The sequence below is a fragment of the Salmo salar genome, chromosome ssa01, assembly GCF_905237065.1.
Source record: "Salmo salar chromosome ssa01, Ssal_v3.1, whole genome shotgun sequence".
In the NCBI taxonomy this organism is placed as follows: Eukaryota; Metazoa; Chordata; class Actinopteri; order Salmoniformes; family Salmonidae; genus Salmo; species Salmo salar.
Genome location: NC_059442.1, coordinates 130101684 through 130123704, shown reverse-complemented (window position 1 = coordinate 130123704; position 22021 = coordinate 130101684). Strand labels below are relative to the sequence as shown.

The 22021-nt window shown below is 43.9% G+C and overlaps 1 protein-coding gene and 1 long non-coding RNA gene across 3 annotated transcripts in view; one reads left to right on the top strand and one right to left on the bottom strand.

The window, feature by feature from the left end:
* LOC106561151 (tetratricopeptide repeat protein 28) overlaps positions 1-22021 on the bottom strand; it is an 84725-nt gene that overhangs the window by 52068 nt on the left and 10636 nt on the right. The window lies entirely within an intron of this gene.
* LOC106562653 (uncharacterized) lies at positions 3513-8208 on the top strand. Its single transcript, XR_001319079.2, has 3 exons — positions 3513-3626; positions 6999-7099; positions 7183-8208. It is a non-coding gene; the product is annotated as an uncharacterized lncRNA (long non-coding RNA).

Genomic DNA, 22021 nt, shown 5'->3' with positions numbered 1-22021 from the left:
CTTTACTAGGCTACCCGCGCACGTTCATCCACTCACAACATATTTACATCCTCCAAACAGTTGTGAATGGAAAGACACTTCTGTTACACAAAATACCAAAAACCGTAATGACATTTGGCAATTGTCATTGCGCCAGAATGTATGCGTCCACTGCTGTCCGCGCGCGTCTCGGTATCTGCCACTCATCTCTGCCAAAATGTCAGTGTTCTCCTCGAACCACATCGCATTTGAGAGGGTAGGCTATACCCGTTTTCAAGTCCATTCGCAAATTGTTCATGCCTCTAACATGCGGTAATGATAAAAAGTGGCGTAATAGCCTACAGTTTTCTGGAGATTTTTTTGTTGTTTTTGTGACAGGCTCGTGTTTTACCGGTACGACATACTCCCACTATACATTTTGTCGGGACGTCTTAACGGACCGTACCGCCTTGCTTACACCGGTAATTTAATGCAACACTGAATGTACACAAACAGAGACACAGACACACAATATCTGTCTTCTGAAGCTAGGGTAAACATTAGTAGTAAACGGGAGAGAATCTACAGTACTCAATAAACCTGGTCCTGGAGCGATACAGGATGTATAGGCTTTTGTTTCAGCCCAGCACTAACACACCTGATTTAACTAATGATCAATAAACACTTGATCAACCGTACTCTAGTCCTAGGTCCTGGCGTGTGGGGTGTTTTAGTCATAATAACACTACTAATAGGGCTCCGGAGTGGCGCAGCCGTCTAAGGCACTGCATGTCAGTAATAGAGGCGTCACTACAGGCCCTGGTTTGAGTCCAGGCTGTATCGCGCATCGTCCGGGTTTGGCCAGGGTAGGCCTTCATTGTAAATAAGAATTTGTTCTTAACTGACTTGCCTAATTAAAAAAATAATAACAATAATAAACCCATGCAAGGTACAGGTAGACACACATATAAGACACATAGATAGGGCATAAACAGTCATTAATCTGTTTACACCATCACATTACACACCTGGTCTTACACACAGTACTATATCTCCAGAGAGAGAGGCATTAAGTACATTATAGGGTATCTCTCTCGCTCTCTCACTGTGTGTGTGTGTGTGTGTGTGTGTGTGTGTGTGTGTGTGTGTGTGTGTGTGTGTGTGTGTGTGTGTGTGTGTGTGTGTGTGTGTGTGTGTGTGTGTGTGTGTGTGTGTGTGTGTGTGTGTGTGTGTGTGTCATATTACCACTCCAGCAGATTACAGGCCCTGTCAGTTACCTGTACACAATGGGAAAGAGTAGAGGTATTTTCCCACAGGTCCTATCTGAGTGTGGTGTGTCTGTGAGAGAGAGGGTGTGTGTGATCTTGGCTAGTAGCCTATGTGAATCTGACATATCTCTCCATGGACACTCAACTTCTGGCAGAACACAAAGGCAATAGCGACACAATCCCCATGTCATCATCCAATTTTTAAGTGTGCATGCAAGGCAACTTGTAGCGTCAGCGTCCAGAAAGAAGCCCTATGTACAAGTCCCAATTACCTTCTTCCGGGGCTGCCATTTCATCATATTTGAAAACCACAAAAGTCCAGCATCAAAGTGTCACTCAGCCTGTGGAGGGGGCCTGAAAGTCAGTCATCATACCGCCCACCCAGCCTCAGGACTGCCGCCTAACCCCTCTCTGTGCTGCGGAGGACTGGGCTGACACCGGGGTTGTGACGGCCACCTGGGGGTCTCCGTTAAAGCCCACGTCAAAACGTACATCCAGGTCAATCTACAGGGTGGCGCGTGCTTCGGCTGAAACAGCGTCTAGTCCTCTTTGGACTCACTTTCGGGAGTTTAGGTTAAGAATGAAATTCAGGCTGATAGAAGTTTGATGTCCCGTTCTTGTTTTTCTGAATACATTTCCAATTAGGATGTGTGACAGCCTTGCAGTCTTACATCCATCCAAACAGTTTCTATAACTTCATAATAGGTTAGCTATTGTGAATTTGTGGTCCGTTATTTTAACGCTGGGTAGTCTGTGACTGGATGGATGTAGTATGTAGGTACCGCAACCCTGTAATAATGGCATACGTTTCGCAATCAGTGTCACATCTCCCTGGCTACAAAACTTGCGATGCAGAATTCCAACAGGGAGTAATTCCCCCAAAAGAACTCCAGAAAACAGCGTGAGATAGCCTACATAGAAAAACGGAGAGAGGGCAAAATATGAGAGAGCCCGTCACTACAAGAGAAACTGTCCACTGTTTAAAAAATCCTTGAACTATATTTCCGGATATCGGTTGCTGGAATAACGTGGCTGGTGAGGCTATGGGCTGGAGACTGGAGTAGCGTAGGGGAACGAATTCCCTCCCAGGCGCGTGCGCTCTACTCCCGCTGTGTGTGTGCGTATGGAAAGACTGCGAGTGTGTGAAAGAGAGGTAGCTAGAGCTCGCACTCCACAGGGTCATAGAGCCGTCACCACTTATCAATGTTACGTTACAGATGCTCCAGCCTAGTCTCATAGACGAGACGTAACATAGAAAACGTAAATATGTGACTCTCAAATTAGTATGATATGTTATGTTTGGCAGGGTTATTAAGACAGAAGGTTACCAAAGAGTGGTTGGTCAAGGTGGATGGGTTGGCATATATCGTGAATGTTTATCAACCCAAAGGTTGCGTGTTCGAATCTCATCACAGACGACTTCAGCTAATTAGCAACTTTGCACCTACTTGCTACTTTGCAACTATACTGCACAAAAATATACATGCAACATGTAAAGTGTTGCTCCCATGTTTCATGAGCTGAAATAAAAGATCCCAGAAATGTTCCATACACACAAAAAGTTTATTTTGCTTACATTTTGTGCACAAATATGTTTCCATTACTTTTAGTGAGCATTTCTCCTTTGCCAAGATAATCCATCCAACTGACAGGTGTGGCATATCAAGAAGCTGATTAAACAGCATGATCATTATACAGGTGCACCTTGTGCTGGGGGCAATAACAGGCCACTCTAAAGTGTGCAGTTTTGTCACACAACACAATGCCACAGATGTCTCAAGTTTTGAGGGAGCGTGCAATTGACATGCTGACTGCAGGAATGTCCACCAGAGCTGTTGCCAGAGACCCACCTGGACAGCTGATGAAATTTCTGTGTGTAATAAAGCCCTTTTGTGGGGAAACTAAAATGTATGCACTCACTACTGTAAGTCACTCTGGATAAGAGTGTCTGCTAAATGACTCAAATGTAAATGTAAAATGAAAAACTAATTCTTATTGGCTGGGCCTGGCTCTCCAGTGGGTGGGCCTGACTCTCAAGTGGGTGGGCCTATGGCCTCCCAGGCCCACCCATGACTGCGCCCCTGATCAGTCATGTGAAATCCATAGATTAGGGCCTATTGAATTTATTTAAATTGACTGATTTTGTTATATGAACTGTAACTCAGTAAAATTGTTGAAATTGTTGCGTTTATATTTTTGTTCAGTATAAATGGAGATTCTTGGATTTACATACAGAATAATAGAAAAAGCTCTGAGACCAGGCTGGATGCTTAGGTGCCACTTTTTTTCTTCCTAATGATCTCTCTCTGCCATACAATTTATGATGTGAGAGAGTTTCCAAATTGTAGGCTCTGCAATGCTTTTTAAAAGCTGTCCTGTTTCTGCCCCCACTTCCTTGAGGTAAAGAATACATTGCTGTCAGTTGCATGGATATATTATTGCCTGCATTCACATGCACACATTTATGTGAAAGACGAATCTGTTTTGGTGAGCTACCGAGTCAATTTCCAAAAGGCAAGTTGTTTAAAACATTTTTGTTGTGCTATTCTTAGGTTTATCTGTCAAGACAGTTTATTCATAAAGCGCTCACACCTGTGTCTGGTGCACATTGTCCCAAACTTCACTGTAGTTGCTCACTGTATCTAGCTAACATGGACTTGCTATCTAGCTAGCGTGGATTAGCTAGCTAGCCATTTGATGTATGACATTTTTTGGCCTGATAAGCAAACAATGCCAAAGACCTAACTAGCTAGTCAAACTTTGAGGGAACAGTTGTTCGGCAAAGTTGGGACCAGCGTTGCCTAACAGTTACATTTGAGTCAGGTTTAAGTTTCACCACTCAAAGAGTATGTTTACATACACACTAATAATTGAATATTCAACGGCAGTAGGCTGAGTATGACATTAGTCATGTAAACACCTTACTCTGTTTATCTTAAATCGGCGAACGGTCATAATCGAAGTAAGCATAGTCCGATTAAAACCCCTGGTTTTCTGAGCTATCTTTCAAATTATTAGACCATGTATACACCTTTATCGGATTTCCTCTAGTGTCTTTAATCTGCGCATGTGTCAAATGTGATTGATTCGTCACACTAAACCCGCCACTCCAGCACGAAGTGATCGCGTGCGTTGATGTTCTTTGGATATGGTGGCGAGTGACAAAAGTCAACACTTTTGGAGCGAAAACAAAATTCTGTTCATGTTAAATATCATAAAGGAAATGGACATTCTTACGTTTTTAGACGGGCGTAAACACCGGAAGGGCGACATCTTCAATAAAGTCTCGGCTAAAATGAGAGGCTTCGTCAGGACAGTGGAACAAATTAGCTTTCATTGGAAGTCATTAAAACAGGGTTTCTTCAAAGCTAAGAAGCAAAAGAACACCAGTGAATCCAATCCAGTGAAATGTTCACTGAGATGTTGGGGCATCGACCACTGTCAACAACAGAGAAGGGTTAGACATCGGCTTTGAGGATCAAACCATTGAAGTCCTTTATTTAAAGGGAAAGAACAAGCTGATCCTAACTGTTATAGGCCTATTTCTGTTTTCTCTGTTTATCAAAAGTGTTGGAAAAACTTGTAAATAATCAACTGACTGGCTTTCTTGATGTCTATAGTATTCTCTCTGGTATGCAATCTGGTTTCCGCTCAGGTTATGGATGTGTCACTGCAACCTTAAAGGTCCTCAATGATGTCACCATTTCCCTTGATTCTAAGCAATGTTGTGCTGCTATTTTTATTGACTTTGCCAAAGCTTTGAGACGGTAGACCATTCCATTCTTGTGGGCCGGCTAAGGAGTATTGGTGTCACTGAGGGCTCTTTGACTTTGTTTGCAAACTACCTCTCTCAAAGAGTGTAGTGTATACTGTCAGAATATCTGCTGTCTCAGCCACTGCCTGTCACCAAGGGTGCACCCCAAGGCTCGATCCTAAGCCCCACGCTCTTCTCAATTTACATCAACAACATAGCGCAGGCAGTAGGAAACTCTCTCATCCATTTATATGCAGATGATACAGACTTATACTCAGCTGGCCCCTCCCCGGATGTTGTGGTAAAAATGCTTTACAACAAAGATTTTTTAGTGTCCAACAAGCTTTCTCTGCCCTTAACCTTGTTCTGAACACCTCCAAAACAAAGGTCATGTGGTTTGGTAAGAAGAATGCCCCTCTCCCCGCAGGTGTGATTACTACCTCTGAGGGTTTAGAGCTTGAGGTAGTCACCTCATACGAGTACTTGGGAGTATGGCTAGACGGTACACTGTCCTTCTCTCAGCACATATCAAAGCTGCAGGCTAAAGTTAAATCTAGACTTTGTTTCCTCTATCGTAATCGCTCCTCTTTCACCCCAGCTGCCAAACTAACCCTGATTCAGATGACCATCCTACCCATGCTAGATTACAGAGACGTAATTTATAGATTGGCAGGTAAGGGTGCTCTCGAGCGGCTAGATATTCTTTACCATTCGGCCATCAGATTTGCCACCAATACTCCTTATAGGACACATCACTGCACTGTATACTCTTCTGTAAACTGGTCATCTCTCTATACCTGTCACAAGACCCATTGGTTGATGCTTATTTATAAAACTCTCTTAGGCCTCACTCCCCCCTATCTGAGATATATGCTGCAGCCCTCATCCTCCACATACAAAACCCGTTCTGCCAGTCACATTCTGTTAAAGGTCCCCAAAGCACACACATCCCTAGGTCGCTCGTTCGCTGCAGCTAGCGACTGGAACGAGCAGTAACAAACACTCAAACTGGACAGTTTTATCTCAATTTCTTCATTCGGAGACTCAATCATGGACACTCTTACTGACAGTTGTGGCTACTTTGCGTGATGTATTGTTGTCTCTACCTTCTTGCCCTTTGTGCTGTTGTCTGTGCCCAATAATGTTTGTACCATGTTTTGTGCTCCTACCATGTTGTGCTGCTGCCATGTTGTGTTGCTACCATGTTGTTGTCATGTGTTGCTGCCATGCTATGTTGTTGTCTTAGGTCTCTCTTTACGTAGTGTTGTGTTGTCTCTCTTGTCGTGATGTGATTTGTGTGTTTTGTCCTATATTTTTATTTAATTTATTTTTAATCGCGGCCCCCATCTGCCCAGTAGGCCATTTGCCTTTTGGTAGGCCGTCATTGTAAATAATAATTTGTTCTTAACTGACTTGCCAAGTTAAATAAAGGTTAAATAAAATAAAAGTAAATGAGGACGTGCCGCCGGATGAGACACCATCAATACCCTCAGGTATGTTGGTTTGCAAATGATAGAAGCTAGCTAAGTTAGCTAGCTAATGTAGTTTCTGATGTAGCTAGCTTGTTTAACATTAGGCATTAAAATACAGCCAATGCCAGCTAGCTTCATTAGGCTAGCCAGGTTGATAGAAACTCACTTTAGCTACCTGTTGGCTAGGGAAAGTAACGTTAAAGCCACCCAGCTAACTATCCCTGATGGATTGCCAACACATACTATGGAGGTGGCCATAGTATATGGTGGCAAGCCATGTTACAGTGCTAGTAGCTAAATTTAGAAAGGTAGCTATCAAACTAACATACCAATCAAGACAGCTAGCAGCAAGCTAGCTAAGTTAGCACTGTTTTTTGTTTTGCACAGGCTGCTGGCTAGTCAGGTAGTAGCTAGCTTACCTAGCTAACTTGCTAATGACGAAAACATTTTCTGCAATGGTGGCAATAGCAAGCAAACTATCTGCTGTTATGCAGCCTACTTAGCTAGTTAAGTTAGTTTCCATCTTGGTGTTGTTCTTTCTTTCAGAGAAACAGGTGATTCAACAGGTGATTCCGATTAATCTGTGATTGATCAAGGACGGGAGTCAGAGAGGCCTGCCAAAACAACATCACAGCCAGATACACATGGTATTTTTTTCAGCAAATTATTTTATTATAGGTTGTAATCATATAAGATTTTTTTTAAACTAATATGGTCTATTTCTCTGCAGTGTCAAGTGTGACGTCAAAGAGAAGAAGAGGTAACTCGGCAATGGCTAACTGGTCTTCTCAACACCAGACCTTTTTGGAGAGAATGGCAGCAAAAAAAAACATATGGCTGGAGGTGCAGATAGTGCAGAGCCAGGTGAGGGAGGAGTGGCTCATCTCTTTGATTGTGGAGTCCAATGCACATACCACAGAGCAGGTGGTGCCTCTGTTGCTTGAAGGCTTCCGAAGCATCCAGCCACCACCACCACCCCAGCCAATGTTTGTCCCATCTCCCTATCAAGGATACCACACACCTCCCCAAAACTACCAAATGCATGCCAATCCTGCCTCAAGCACAGCTTTCTTTGACCAACCAGCTGACGAAGAAGAAACAAAATACTTCCAAGAGTTAGTTCCAAGATGTAGTTCCTAACATGTTGTTGCTCAGTTCAGTTTAGGGGCTAATAGTTGACAGTTTATCTATGGCTCTGAAGTCCACGAGCAAGTCCCTAAAAGTTTATTTCTGTTGAACTGGTGTGATGGAAATGTTTATCTTTGTGTTTTTCTAATAACCAATTTCTGTGTTCATGCAAGTGGCTGTTTGAATGTGCCTGGCAGGAATCCTCACTATCAGTATCTGCAATTTGGCAGTACGCCCAGAACCTTGTTTTGAGAACGAAATATATCTCAGTTTCAAGGTCTCAGCTTAGAGGGAGGAAGCCTTGTGAGGTATTTGTCAGTCAGGCATTTGTCTGTAGGCATTTATAAGAGAAGTGTCTACGTGGTCTGCAGCCACTGGTAGAGAATATCATAAAGTGCACTAGGTGCTACTCTATATGTATAGTGAAGATACATATGGTGCATAGGAAGTAGCGACAAAGAATCGTTGAAGATGCATATTAAGTAATAAGGGTGATTACTGAGTGTGTTTGGGAATAGTACTACGTGAATGTGGATGTGAAAGCTATGTGATTATGAGATGTGACAGATTAAACTGATTGAAATTTGGATAATAAAATATTGACATTTGCATAATAAGCTGATTGAGACTTGGATAATAAGAGATTGTAATTTGATGATAAGCTGATTGAAATGTGGATAATAAACTGATTGAAATTTGATAAGAGATTGAAATGTAGCTATTAAATGAGAGTGAATAAGAGCTGTCATGGGACTAGCTCCAGTGAGAAAGATGATTGAATGGATACCCCAACCAGTTCTGTGTGGGCTGAGTATTTCTATCTATAACGTTATCTAGGGGTTCTGTCCACCACTGGCCATCGTAGTCTGGGACTACTAATAATAGCATGAGTGTTATTGAGCACGGGGTGTTGTTTTATATGTATAGGAAGTAGCGGTCTATAGGCATTTCTGGTAATTGTCTATGTGCGATCACTGTACCAATAGTCTCTGGGAGGCTAGAGAACCGTTGAAGATTCATATGGTGCATAGACGCACATGGAGTGGTGTGGATGTGAATACCTAAGTATAGTTACAGTACCAGTCAAAAGATTGGACACACTTACTCATTCAAGGGTTTTTCTTTATTTGTACTATTTTCTACATTGTAGAATAATAGTGAAGACATCAAACTATGAAATAACACATATGGAATCATGTATTAACCAAAAAAGTGTTAAACAAATCAAAATATACATTACATTTGAGATTCTTCAAAGTAGCCACCCTTTGTCCTGATGACAGCTTTGCACACTTTTGGCATTCTCTCAACCAGCTTCATGAGGTAGTCACCTGGAATGCATTTCAATTAACAGGTGTGCCTTGTTAAAAGTTCATTTCTGGACTTTCTTTTCTTCTTAATGGTTTGAGCCAATCAGCTGTGTTGTGACAAGGTAGGGGTGGTATACAGAAGATAGCCCTAGAAAATATAAAATCTTTCAAATAAATATATTTTTTAGTTAATTAAAGTATATGTTGCAGTCAAAATTGCTGTGCTTGATAACATTTGTGCAACTTGATAACATTTGTGCATCTTTAAAATAAAATTCTAAACAAATATTTATTAGCTTATCTGCATCAACAAAACATTTCACAACATATTATGATACGATTGCTTTGGCTCAATACAGTAGTGGTAGTAGGCCGACTTGTAGTACTACTAAGTCCTATTTAGTCTTTGACATTTCAGGTCATTTGTTTAACATTTCTCGCCTGCGGAGAGGGAAGTTGGCTGCCATGTACTCTGTCAGGGCTTGCCTTGCAGCATGACCATTGGCGTTGGGTGCATTCTGTGCTTGTGCACCAGGTTGAGGTAGGGCTCTCTCCAGGTCGCCAAGAACGAAAAAGTTCACCTGCCTCCCTGTACAGTATGTTCTTCACCCTGAAGGTAAGATGACAATAGTAAGTCATTACACATTATCAAGAAGGTGGATAAGATATTAAGGTAAGTAAACAGGTAGGCAGCGCAGAAGTACAGTGTGTGTGTGTCTCAATTTAGCCATTCTGGCTACAATTAACGTGAGGAGGCATGATGACCATGGAATGCTAGGTAAGCAGGTAGAACACTGTGTGTGTGTGTACCAACCTTTGGGAGTAGGTGAGCCTTCTCAAACAGAGTCGATTGTCTCACTACATTTGCATCATGTGCACTTCCAGGCAGTTTGCAGCTGATATTCCAAATGCTGTGTCAGACTACAAATGTACAGATATTAATTACAGATAGATTAGACATTCAAAGTACTTAATTAACATTCATTGAAACGGGTAAACCTTACCAATAGGTATCATCAACAATCCCTTGAAGAACATTGGAAGGCCAGCCTTTGCGGTTGACAAAGTCCCTGTATCCGTCAGTAGGTGGCAGGATAGGGATATGTGCACCGTCCACGCATCCGATGATTTGCGGAGTGTGGTACACCCTCTCAAATCTCTGTGCGATGGCGCAGGCCTCCTCCAGCGTTGGGAGTTTGATAAGATCTCGGATCACCGAGGACACCTTTGCCTCAGAACATACACACAAACTTTTTTACTGTTGATTTGTCTACCGCAAACTGATTGGCTACAACATAATATTCCCCACAGCTTCCCAGTTTGTAACAGGCAATCGACACTCGCATATCAAGTGGCGCAGCCGCACGAACAGTAATATCATTGGGGCGCAGGCTTCTCTCCATCATGCCGCATAGCTTCTGAAAGGATCTTCAGGGCATGCGAAAGTTCTCTCCATTCTGCATCAGTATATTCTATGAGGGCCACTCTCTCACGCCAATCCTCACTGCGAACTCGCATCCAACACCAACGAGTGGTCTGGGGTGGCAAGAATGGTACCTCTCCAACCATGATAACAAAGGAAGATACCTCTGCTGTATGAGGGAATGATGGCGTCTTCTGCTTTTCGCCAACGTTGAGACTAATAAAGTTTGATTTAGCGCGTTTTGTAATAGTTGTAATAAAACCACGAAAAACAACGAAACACTCATGTTTTTTAAAAGATCTCTGCTAACTTCCAGTATCCTAGCTAGCTAGCTAACAAGTAGCTATCCTTGTTAGCAATTGTTTACTAGGGGAGCACAGGAGTTGACAACAAATAACAATTGCGGGATCTCGTGGCATCACTTCCCTTAGATAGTCCGATCATCAAATGAATCCATATATACTGGATTATTAGGGGAAGTGATATTATTCGTATTTATTAGTATTAGTTTTAAATCAAACTATTGCATTAATCTGATTATTCACAGTAATCACACTATTGTGTGCATGTAACCGCCCTGAAGCATGTAACTGTCCTCAAACACAGTCTTGAGTCTCTCCTCAAACACTCTTGCACACAGAGGGCGAGACACATTCATTGACACAGGCTCTTTCTCAATGCTCTAAAAACCTCGGTCATTCTGGCTCCAGTTGTCCAGAGAGGATGGCAGCCTGTCTCTCTCCCCTGGAGGACGACCTGTCATGTCCCATCTGCTGTCCCCTCTACTGCAGCCACAGCTTCTGCAGGACCTGCCTGGAGGCCACCTGGAAGCAGGGAGGGACCAAGGTCTGCCCCATCTCCAGAAACACATTTCCCGAGGTCCAGCCCCCTGCCAGCCCTGAGGAGGAACGCCTGTGAGACCCTTTGGAGGGAGAAGCAGCCCAAAAAGAGGGTCAAAGCGGAGGCTACATAGGACAAATCTCATGGAAAACCCCCACAAGCTCCAACACCCCAAACACACTTCAAGGGCCTACACACTGTGTGCGGCCGCCATATCCAGAAGCTGGGCCTGTTCTACCTGTAGTGTGAGTGTATGTTGTGTGTGGAGTGTGTGTCTGAGCATGCAGGCCACAGTTTCTGCTCTGTGAAGAAGGCTGCTACCCAGAGGGAGGAGCTCAGAACATCACTAACTGTCACGCCTGCCCCCGCTCCCCCTCTATGGCGCTCGAGGGCGCCAGGCGGCCCATCATTACGCACACCTGTCACCATCGTTACGCGGATCAGCGCTTCATCACTTATTGATTGCCTCCCCTATATCTGTCTATTCCTCAGTTTATTCCCCGTGTCAGCATTAATGTCATTTTGTTCCTCCTGTCCAGACGCTTTTCTTGTTTTGTTTCATGTCCGTTTATCCATTTTATCTTCACTCCCTGTACTTGCTTCTTGTCTCCCAGCGTCTGTCCTCACACTAAACGAGCCTACAGGATAAAACGGCTGTCGTTGACAAGACAAAACCCTGCTGGGAAAAAATGACATCTCACATCGGGGCACAGGCCCAGAAAACAACGATAAAAGATACATTTGAGAGGCTGCATCTCTTCCTGAGAAAAGGAGAGGCAGAGAGGATAACCAAGCTGAGGGAGGAAGAGCAGAAGAAGAGTAAAAGGATGAACGAGAAATTGGAAGAGATTAGTAAAGTGATGTCATCGCTGTCCAACAGAATCAGGGAAGTGGAAAAGAAGCAGTTGGGTGATGACACTGCATTCCCGCAAAGCTACAAGACCTAACCCTTGCAGAGGATGAAGAGAGTCTTCCACACAACCCAGAGAGGTTGTTTATCAGAGACGTCCTGGGCTCAGAGTGATTAACCTCAAGGATTCACAGCTGGGAGATCGGTGTTGTTACAATGAAGGGTACTGGGAAGAGTGGTTGGTAGGGGTGGGGTTGGTAGCCATGGAGACAACTATGGGGATAACATTTTGTCTGTAGGAGTGATGGAAGGTGAACCAATGAGAATGGAAGAGAAGCCAGATAAGAACAGGGTTCCACTGGACTGGGACAAAGGAGATGTGTCCTTCTACGATGGTAACCACATCACCTCCAGACCTTTAACCAAACATTTACAGAACAGGTGTATCCATACTTCTATGTCGGTTTGTTGAACAAGGATTCGCTGGATATTCTACCAATGGAGGTTTCTATAAACCATGCCAAATAAGAGAGTGTACTTTAGGGGTGTAACGGTACATGAATTCGTACTGAAAGGTTGGACCTCGGTTTGGTCCACACTGTGAACATGAATGAATACATAAAAAAACAATATTTACAAAATGAAAGCACAAGGCCTATAGGCAGTGGCGGATTTAAGTATAGGCGACATGGGCAGCCGCCCAGGGTGGCATCTTGCCGGGGGCGGCAAGGGGCGCCCGCACCCCAAAATATGGCATTCGGTTTTGTATCGCTCATTCGCATGTCACGTCAATGATATCATGTCACCGTGTGGGACTGTGGGTCAATTAACCTTGTCGGAGTGGGCGCCCTGATTCTAGTTTGTGAGCTAGGCAGGCTACTGCCTGGGAAGGTCTCCCACTCAGAAGTACGAGATGAGGATTGGGGCTGGGGTTGGTTGACCTCAGGTTTCCCCACTGGAAGCCTGAGGTAGGAGGAGCAGGGGAATCTATCAAATAGCTCACCTCTAATTTTGTACAGTACGAATGCAATTAGTAAAATCAGTCACACTACGAAATGCTACCAAATAAACCACAATTCATTCATAATTCACAGACATATTGTTGAATTTTTTTTCTGGTTTGTGCGAAATCGTTAAGAATAATATAAAACCAGTCTGCACACCACCAAGGTGAATTGGTTTAGTCTTGACTCTTGGTTGACAGTGTTGGGGGATGGGTAATGTATTGATGCTCGAGTGCCAAATCAACACAAATTTGCTTCTATTTGTCTTTGGTACTTGTCTTATTATTGTATATATTTTTATATAGTTTTAAAATGTCATGATTATTTATTTGTGTTGTTCCAGATGTCTGAATAAAAATGCTTTAGTGCAGAATGGTGATGATTATCTTTGGGATGGGGGGCGCTGAAGAGAACCATACAAGCTAGAACCGCCACTGCCTATAGGCTATGCCTACACTGTGCTGTAGGCCTATGCCTCTTGAGTAAATGTAAGCTGAAACAAAACAAAAAAACATTTCAGGCTATTCCATTAAAACAACTAGAGACAATGCACACATTGTAACAAAAATGTTCAATCTTAATTGCCGCATTTCAAACTGTCCTTTTGTGAGGCGCAGCCGGGAACCAGTTCTGTGGGGTCAATAAACCAGAATTGGAGGATCCTTAATAATCGTTTAAATCTCCAGTTTGGAGACATTTTGGCTTCCAAGTAAATTACAACGGCGATGGACAGAGAGTTGTGGATAAAACGTTAACAGAATGTCGCCACGCTCAACGAGAATAGCCTATGCATCTGCCAACACCTCAGACATGTTGACAGATTAAGGCCGACATCACCCCAGTATACCGGAGCAAGACGGAAACGCAAAGAGACAACAATCCAACATCTCCCCTCTGCATTGAAGCAGCCCTTGGCATCTGATCTGACTGGGCCAAACAAATGATAAGAGCGATAGGTAGGCTATGTTTACACGTTTTACCCTCTTTGGTTTAAAGCAGCGGATGTGCGCCTATTCTCGGTGGTTGAGAATAAGGGGTTTCAGTACCTCGTGAACGTGCTCGAGCCACTTTACGAACTTCCCTCTTGCACCCATTTCTGCAAACAGGTAGTACCCTCTCTATATAAGGAAACCAAAGCCTAAGTTTTCAATGAATTGGCCAATGCACCCTGTGTTGCGCTTACTTAACAGTGACAGCCCATCACATTAACCCGGAGTGGGAGATGGACAATGCTACAAACACACCCCCTTTATGAGAATCCCAAATGCACACCTGGCACTGAAGGAGGCAGTGTCATGGTGCGTTCGTAACCATGTGGGAATTTACCACATACCACTGGGAAAAAATCCACTTGAATAGTGGTAATTAATAGTGTGAAACTCATCTATCATCCTAAGCACCCACTTCTCCCACATGGCTCTCCAGAGGGTAGTGAGGTCTGCACAACGCATCACCGGGTGCAAACTACCTGCCCTCCAGGACACCTACACCACCCGATGTCACAGGAAGGCCAAAAAGATCATCAAGGACAACAACCACCCGAGCCACTGCCTGTTCACCCCGCTATCATCCAGAAGGCGAGGTCAGTACAGGTGCATCAAAGCGGGGACCGAGAGACTGAAAAACAGCTTCTATCTCAAGGCCATCAGACTGTTAAACAGCCATCACTAACATTGAGTGGCTGCTGCCAACATACTGACTCAACAACAGCCACTTTAATAATGGAAAAATTGATGTAATCAATTTATCACTAGCCACTTTATATATATAATGTTTACTTACCCTACATTACTCATCTCATATGTATATACTGTACACTATACCATCTACTGCATCTTGATGTAATTAAATGTAGCACTAGCCACTTTAAACAATGCCACTTTATAATGTTTTCATAGCCTACATTACTCATCTCATATGTATATACTGTACTCTATACCATCTACTGCATCTTGCCTATGCCGTTCGGCCATCACTCATTTATATATTTTTATGTACATATCCGTATTCATTCCTTTACACTTGTGTGTATAAGGTAGTTGTGAAATTGTTAGGTTATATTACTTGTTAGATATTACTGCATGGTCAGAACTAGAAGCACAAGCATTTCGCTCCACTTGCATTAACACCTGCTAAACATGTGTATGTGACAAATACATTTGATTTGAGTTTATTTTGACATCACCTGCTAAAGAAATGGCCTCTATAACAGCGTTCTTGGCAGTTAAATGCAACAACAAAACACAAAAGGCAATCTACAGTACTAATGTGGTTTTTGCACTCTATAATTTGTTTACAAGCATTGTATTAGTACTTTTAGTTTACAGTTGACACAGTTTGTTGGCCATTAGCCAAATATGCGTTTCTCAATGTGTTCAAATCACATGAATGCATCCAACTGATATTTAAGACTTCACAACTGGTAAATGCCCACCTTCCACATGATTACTAATGCAGCATCGTAGTGGACACTTGAGAGGCCCAACATAACAATCTGGTAACAACAGACAATGCAAGCAACATTGTGAATGCTGAACATGGTGAATGACATTTCATTTTCCCATTGTGCCAAAACCAAACCGAACTGACCACAAAACGTACCTAACCGTGGTTTGGTGAACCGTTACATATCTACTGTACTTCCATTTGTTGGAGTTTTGTTTCTCTACTGAAAGAATTGAAAATGTCGTTTGAAGAGGATTACTGCAGTGCCATTGGTTACATTGTTCATTTAAAATACTTTTACATTTTAAAGTTGAGTATCTGTTTTAACAAGATAGATCATTAAAGCTTTCAATGTCAACTGTTTCCGGGCAATAAATTCTTTCAAATAAAGATTATGGCATAAGTAACAAAACAGATATTTATTTTAATCGACAGACCAGTAACAAACATGTTACACTTTCAAGAAGGGCATTTTTGAAAGTGTAAAGGTAGTTGTAAAGGTAGCAAACATTTAAAAGGGGTATTCTGGGATGAATACCTCAGTTCTTGAAGAATATAACAAATGCCTCATGAGCTTAGTCAAACTGTTTACCCCACCAGACCCCAAAATATAAGCTTGTTTTATTATTTGTAAACAATGTAATTGTAAAGAAACACTGTATATCTTCTAAACATGGTTAAAACTATCATTTTGATATCATGGATGTTCAGTCCTTGCATCCATAGCCCTGTCATTAAAGGGGTTACATTCCTCCAGCCCCATCCCTCAGCTGGTTAACCCCAAAACGTATTGGTTTTGAGAATTCCAGATTGCCCCTTTTAATTGAACAGGAAACAGCGCGCGTGTGTGTGTGTAGAACTAAGAGAACATCATTTGTATTAGCCTATTGCTTACCCTGACCCAGTCAACTCTATAAGTGGGGGAAGAAACTAGGGGTTGGTTAGGCCAACTGTCCTCGAATTCTCCTTGGTTTACTATTCTTGTGAGGACTTCTGGTCATAAGTACAGTAAAACAAAAAAAACCCACACAGACAGGCCACATTCCCAACGCCCAACAGTTGTGAATAGTGAATCATCAGTTTAACCTTATCTGTCCTGCAAGGTCATTAGATTTGACTTTTCAACCCCCTTAGTGTCCGTTTGGTAGAGCCCAGAGGGGGTTGAGGTGGTTTTGGCATTGGATCAGAACAATCCATCTTCATAATGGGGGAGGAGGGGGAGCCATTCAAAAGGGCCAGAGGGAAAGACAAGCAGCTGTTATTCTTAGAAACACACGGATGACTTGTTGTGTCTCTTGTCGTATAGTGTGTGTGTGTGTGTGTGTGTGCATGCGTTGTCGCATGTGTGTGTGATCTGCTGTCTGCGGATAGTGGCTCTGTATCTGAGATCGGTGACACACATTAACTAACAGCTTTCATTATACCCTATGGGCTCCTAGCACCATGTCAACCATCACACACTCACAAGCAACACACATCCTCTCTCACATACAATACACGCAACACACATCCTCTCTCACATACAATATGGGCCTGGCTAACTGCCTTGATCCCCAGCAATAGTGTCATAATATTATCCTCAGCTCCCTTTTCAAACAGCCTGATCGGCCAACCCCTGCGCTGACAGACACAATCCCTCTATCCCCCTTTCCTCTCCTAGTCCTGTTCTATCAACCACGTGGTACCTTCACACACACACACACACACACACACACACACACACACACACACACACACACACACACACACACACACACACACACACACACGTGGTGTAGAGCTGTGGTCTGATAGGAGCTGTCAGCGCGTGAAGAAAAGCCCTGGTTGGGACGGACAGAACATGACAGCCCAAAAAGAGAGGGAGAATGAGGGGGACATAGAAAGAGGTTAGCATGTAGACGTGGACGCAAAATAGAGAATGTGCTGGCACTTAGCAACATCATATACCAGCTAGGCTACTGTAGAGTTCAAACACACACGCCATCATGACAGGTACACTACATGACCAAGAGTATGTGGACACCTGCTCGTCGAACATCTCATTCCAAAATCATGGGCATTAATATGGAGTTGGTCCCCCCCCCTTGCTGCTCTAACAGCATCAACTCTTCTGTGAAGGCTTTCTACTAGATAAAATCAAAGTGTATTTGTCACATGCGCCGAATACAACAGGTGTAGACCTTTGAGTGAAATGCTTACTTACAGGCCGTAACCAACAGAGCAATTTTTAAGTAAAAAATAGGTATTAGGTGAACAATAGATAAGTAAGGAAATAAAAAACAACAGTAAAAAGACTAATAATAACAGTAGCGAGGCTATATACAGACACCGGTTCGTCGGACTAATCGAGGTAGTATGTACATGTAGGTATGGTTAAAGTGACTATGCATATATGATCAACAGAGAGTAGCAGTAGAGTAAAAGAGGGTTTGGCGGGTGGTGGGTGGCGGGACACAATGCAGATAGTCCGGGTAGCCAATGTGCGGGTTCACCGGTTAGTCAGGCTAATTGAGGTAATATGTACATGAATGTATAGTTAAAGTGACTATGTATATATGGTAAACAGAGAGTAGCCGCAGTGTAAAGAGGGGTTGGGGGGGCGCAATGCAAATAGTCCGGGTAGCCATTTGATTACCTGTTCAGGAGTCTTATGGCTTGGGGGCCTTTTGGTCCTGGACTTGGAGCTCCGGTACCGCTTGCCATGCGGTAGTAGATAGAACAGTCTATGACTGGGGTGGGTGGGGTCTTTGACAATTTTTAGGGCCTTCCTCTGACACCGCCTGGTGTAGAGGTCCTGGATGGCAGGCAGCTTAGCCCCAGTGATGTACTGGGCCGTACGCAGTGCCCTCTGTAGTGCCTTGCGGACGGAGGCCGCAGTTGCCGTACCAGGCAGTGAGGCAAACAGTCAAGATGCTCTCGATGTTGCAGCTGTAGAACCTTTTGAGGATCTGAGGACCCATGCCAAATCTTTTTAGTTTCCTGAGGGGGGAATAGGCTTTGTCGTGCCCTCTTTACGACTGTCTTGGTGTGTTTGGATCATTCTAGTTTGTTGGTGATGTGGACACCAAGGAACTTAAAGCTCTCAACCTGCTCCACTGTAGCCCCGTCGATGAGAATGGGGGCGTGCTCGGTCCTCCTTTTTCTGTAGCCCACAATCATCTCCTTAGTCTTGGTTACGTTGCGGGATAGGTTGTTATTCTGGCACCACCCGGCCAGGTCTCTGACCTCCTCCCTGTAGCCTGTCTCGTCATTGTCGGTGATCAGGCCTACCACTGTTGTGTCGTCTGCAAACTTAATGATGGTGTTGGAGTCGTGCCTGACCACGCAGTCGTGGGTGAACAGGGAGTACAGGAGGGGACTGAGCACGCACTCCTGAGGGGCTCCAGTGTTGAGGATCAGCGGGGCAGATGTGTTGGTACCTACCCTCACCAACCGGGGGGCGGCAGCCCGTCAGGAAGTCCAGGATCCAGTTGCAGAGGGAGGTGTTTAGTCCCAGGATCCTTAGCTTAGTGATGAGCTTTGAGGGTACTATTGTGTTGAACACTGAGCTGTAGTCAATGAATAGCATTCTCACGCAGGTGTTCCTTTTGTCCAGGTGGGAAAGGGCAGTGTGGAGTGCAATAGAGATTGCATCATCTGTGGATCTGTTTGGGCGGTATGCAAATTGGAGTGGGTCTAGGGTTTCTGGGATAAGGGAGTTGATGTGAGCCATTACCAGCCTTTCAACGCACTTCAGGGCTACGGACATAATTTAGGCATGTTGCCTTTGTGTTGTTGGGCACAGGGACTTTGGTGGTCTGCTTGAAACATGTTGGTATTACAGACTCAATCAGGGACATGTTGAAAATGTCTGTGAAGATGCCTGCCAGTTGGTCAGCACATGCTCGGAGCACACGTCCTGGTAATCCGTAGATGTTGGAACATTGCTGTGGGGACAGCCACAAAAGCATTAGTGAAGTTGGTCACTGATGTTGGGTGATTAGGCCTGGCTCGCAGTCGGTGTTCCAATTCATCCCAAAAGTGTTCGATGGGATTGAGGTCAGGGCTCTGTGCAGGCCAGTCAAGTTCTTCCACACCGATCTCAACAAACCATTTCTGTATGGACCTCGCTTTGTGCACGGGGGGATTTTCATGCTGAAACAGGAACAAAATTGTCTAGAATGTCATTGTATGCTGTAGCGTTAAGATTTCCTATCACTGGAACTAAGGGCCCCAGCCCGAACCATGATAAACAGCCCCAGACCATTATTCTTCCTCCACCAAACTTTACAGTTGACACTATGCATTGGGGCAGGTAGCGTTCTCCTGGCATCGCCAAACCCAGATTCGTCCATCGGACTTCCAGATGGTGAAGTGTGATTCATCACTCCAGAGAAAGTGTTTCACTGCTCCAGAGTCCAATGGCGGCGAGCTTTACACCACTCCACCCGAAGCTTGGCATTGCGCATGGTGATCTTAGGCTTGTATGCGGCTGCTTGGCCATGGAAATCCATTTCATGAAGCTCCCAACAAACAGTTATTGTGCTGACGTTGCTTCTAGAGGCAATTAGGAACTCGGTAGTGAGTGTTGCAACCGTGGATAGACAATTTTGCTCCTTGTTGCTCCTAGACGTTTCCACTTCACAATAACAGCACTTACAGTTGACCGGGGCAGCTCTAGCAGGGCAGACATTTTACAACTGACTTGTTGGAAAGTTGGCACCCTATGATGGTGCTACGTTGAAAGTCACTGAGCTTTTCAGTAAGGCAATTCAACTGCCAATGTTTGTCTATGGAGGTTGCATGGCTGTGTGCTCGATTTGATACACCTGTCAGCAACGGCTGAAATAGGCGCATCCACTAATATGAAGGGGTGTCCACATACTTTTGTATATGTAGTGTATTACTGTGACAGTCAGATACTGCACTGACAGAGACAAAATAACTTGCCTCACTGCAGATCACTCAGGTTCCTTCTCGCTCTCTCTTGCGCTCGTTCTTGCTCTCTCCTCCAGCAGTGTATTTCACACCCCACTTTCCACTCCTCCACCAATCAAACACACACACACACACACACACACACACACACACACACACACACACACACACACACACACACACACCATCTTGGCAAGTCTTCAGAGAGTGTGTACCAGTGATGTTGAACTATTAATGGTGTCATGGTTGCTTGTAGTGATGTACACACTCGCAGGGTGTGTGTGTAGGTACACGGTCCAAACAGAGGATGAAAGACTGATGACTCAGAGGAACACACAGAGCAGAAGATCAAGACTGGGGATTGTGACTATGTGTGTGTGATGTAATGGTGGTGTAAGTGGTAACAGAAAAAGGTGACTGGCTGGCTGTCTCCCTCTCTCTTGATAGATATATGAAATAAAACAGTGTTTGATGGAAGAGAAATCCCTAAAGCAACCTTATCACATTACAAAGGACAGGGGGAGAGGATAAGACAGGATGAGAGGGGAGAGGATAAGACAGGATGAGAGGGGAAAGGAGAGGATAAGACAGGATGAGAGGGGAGAGGATAAGACAGGATGAGAGGGTAGAGGAGAGGATAAGACACGATGAGAGGGGAGAGGATAAGACAGGATGAGAGGTGAGGATAAGACAGGATTAGAGGAGAGGATAAGACAGGATGAGAGGGGAGGATAAGACAGGATGAGAGGAGAGAATAAGACAGGATGAGAGGGAAGAGGAGAGAGGACAATATAGAACCAGTACATGTACAGTACTTTATTCTACAAGTACAGTGGCTTGCGAAAGTATTCACCCCCTTGGCATTTTTACTAATTTGTTGGCTTACAACCTGGAATTAAAATTGATTTTTGGGGGGTTTGTATCATTTGATTTACACAACATGCCCACCACTTTGAAGACGCAAAATATTTTTTCTTGTGAAACAAATAAAACTTGAGTGTGCATAACTATTCACCTCCCCAAAGTAAATACTTTGTAGAGCCACCTTTTGCAGAAATTACAGCTGCAAGTCTCTTGGGGTATGTCTCTATAAGCTTGGCACATCTAGCCACTGGGATTTTTGGCCATTCTTCAAGGCAAAACTGCTCCAGCTCCTTCAAGTTGGATGGGTTCCGCTGGTGTACAGCAATATTTAAGTCATACCACAGATTGTCAATTGGATTAAGGTCTGGGCTTTGACTAGGCCATTCCAAGACATTTAAATGTTTCCCCTTAAACCACTTGAGTGTTGCTTTAGCAGTATGCTTACGGTCATTGTCCTGCTGGAAGGTGAACCTCCATCCCAGTCTCAAATTTCTGGAAGACTGAAACAGGTATCCCTCAAGAATTTCCCTGTATTTAGCGCCATCCATCATTCCTTCGTTTCTGACCAGTTTCCCAGTCCCTGTCGATGGAAAACATCCCCACAGCATGATGCTGCCACCACCATACTTCACTGTGGGGATAGTGTTCTCGGGGTGATGAGAGGTGTTGGGTTTGTGCCAGACATAGCATTTTCTTTGATGGCCAAAAAGCTCAATTTTAGTCTCATCTGACCAGAGTACCTTCTTCCATATGTTTGGGGAGTCTCCCACATGCCTTTTGGCGAACAC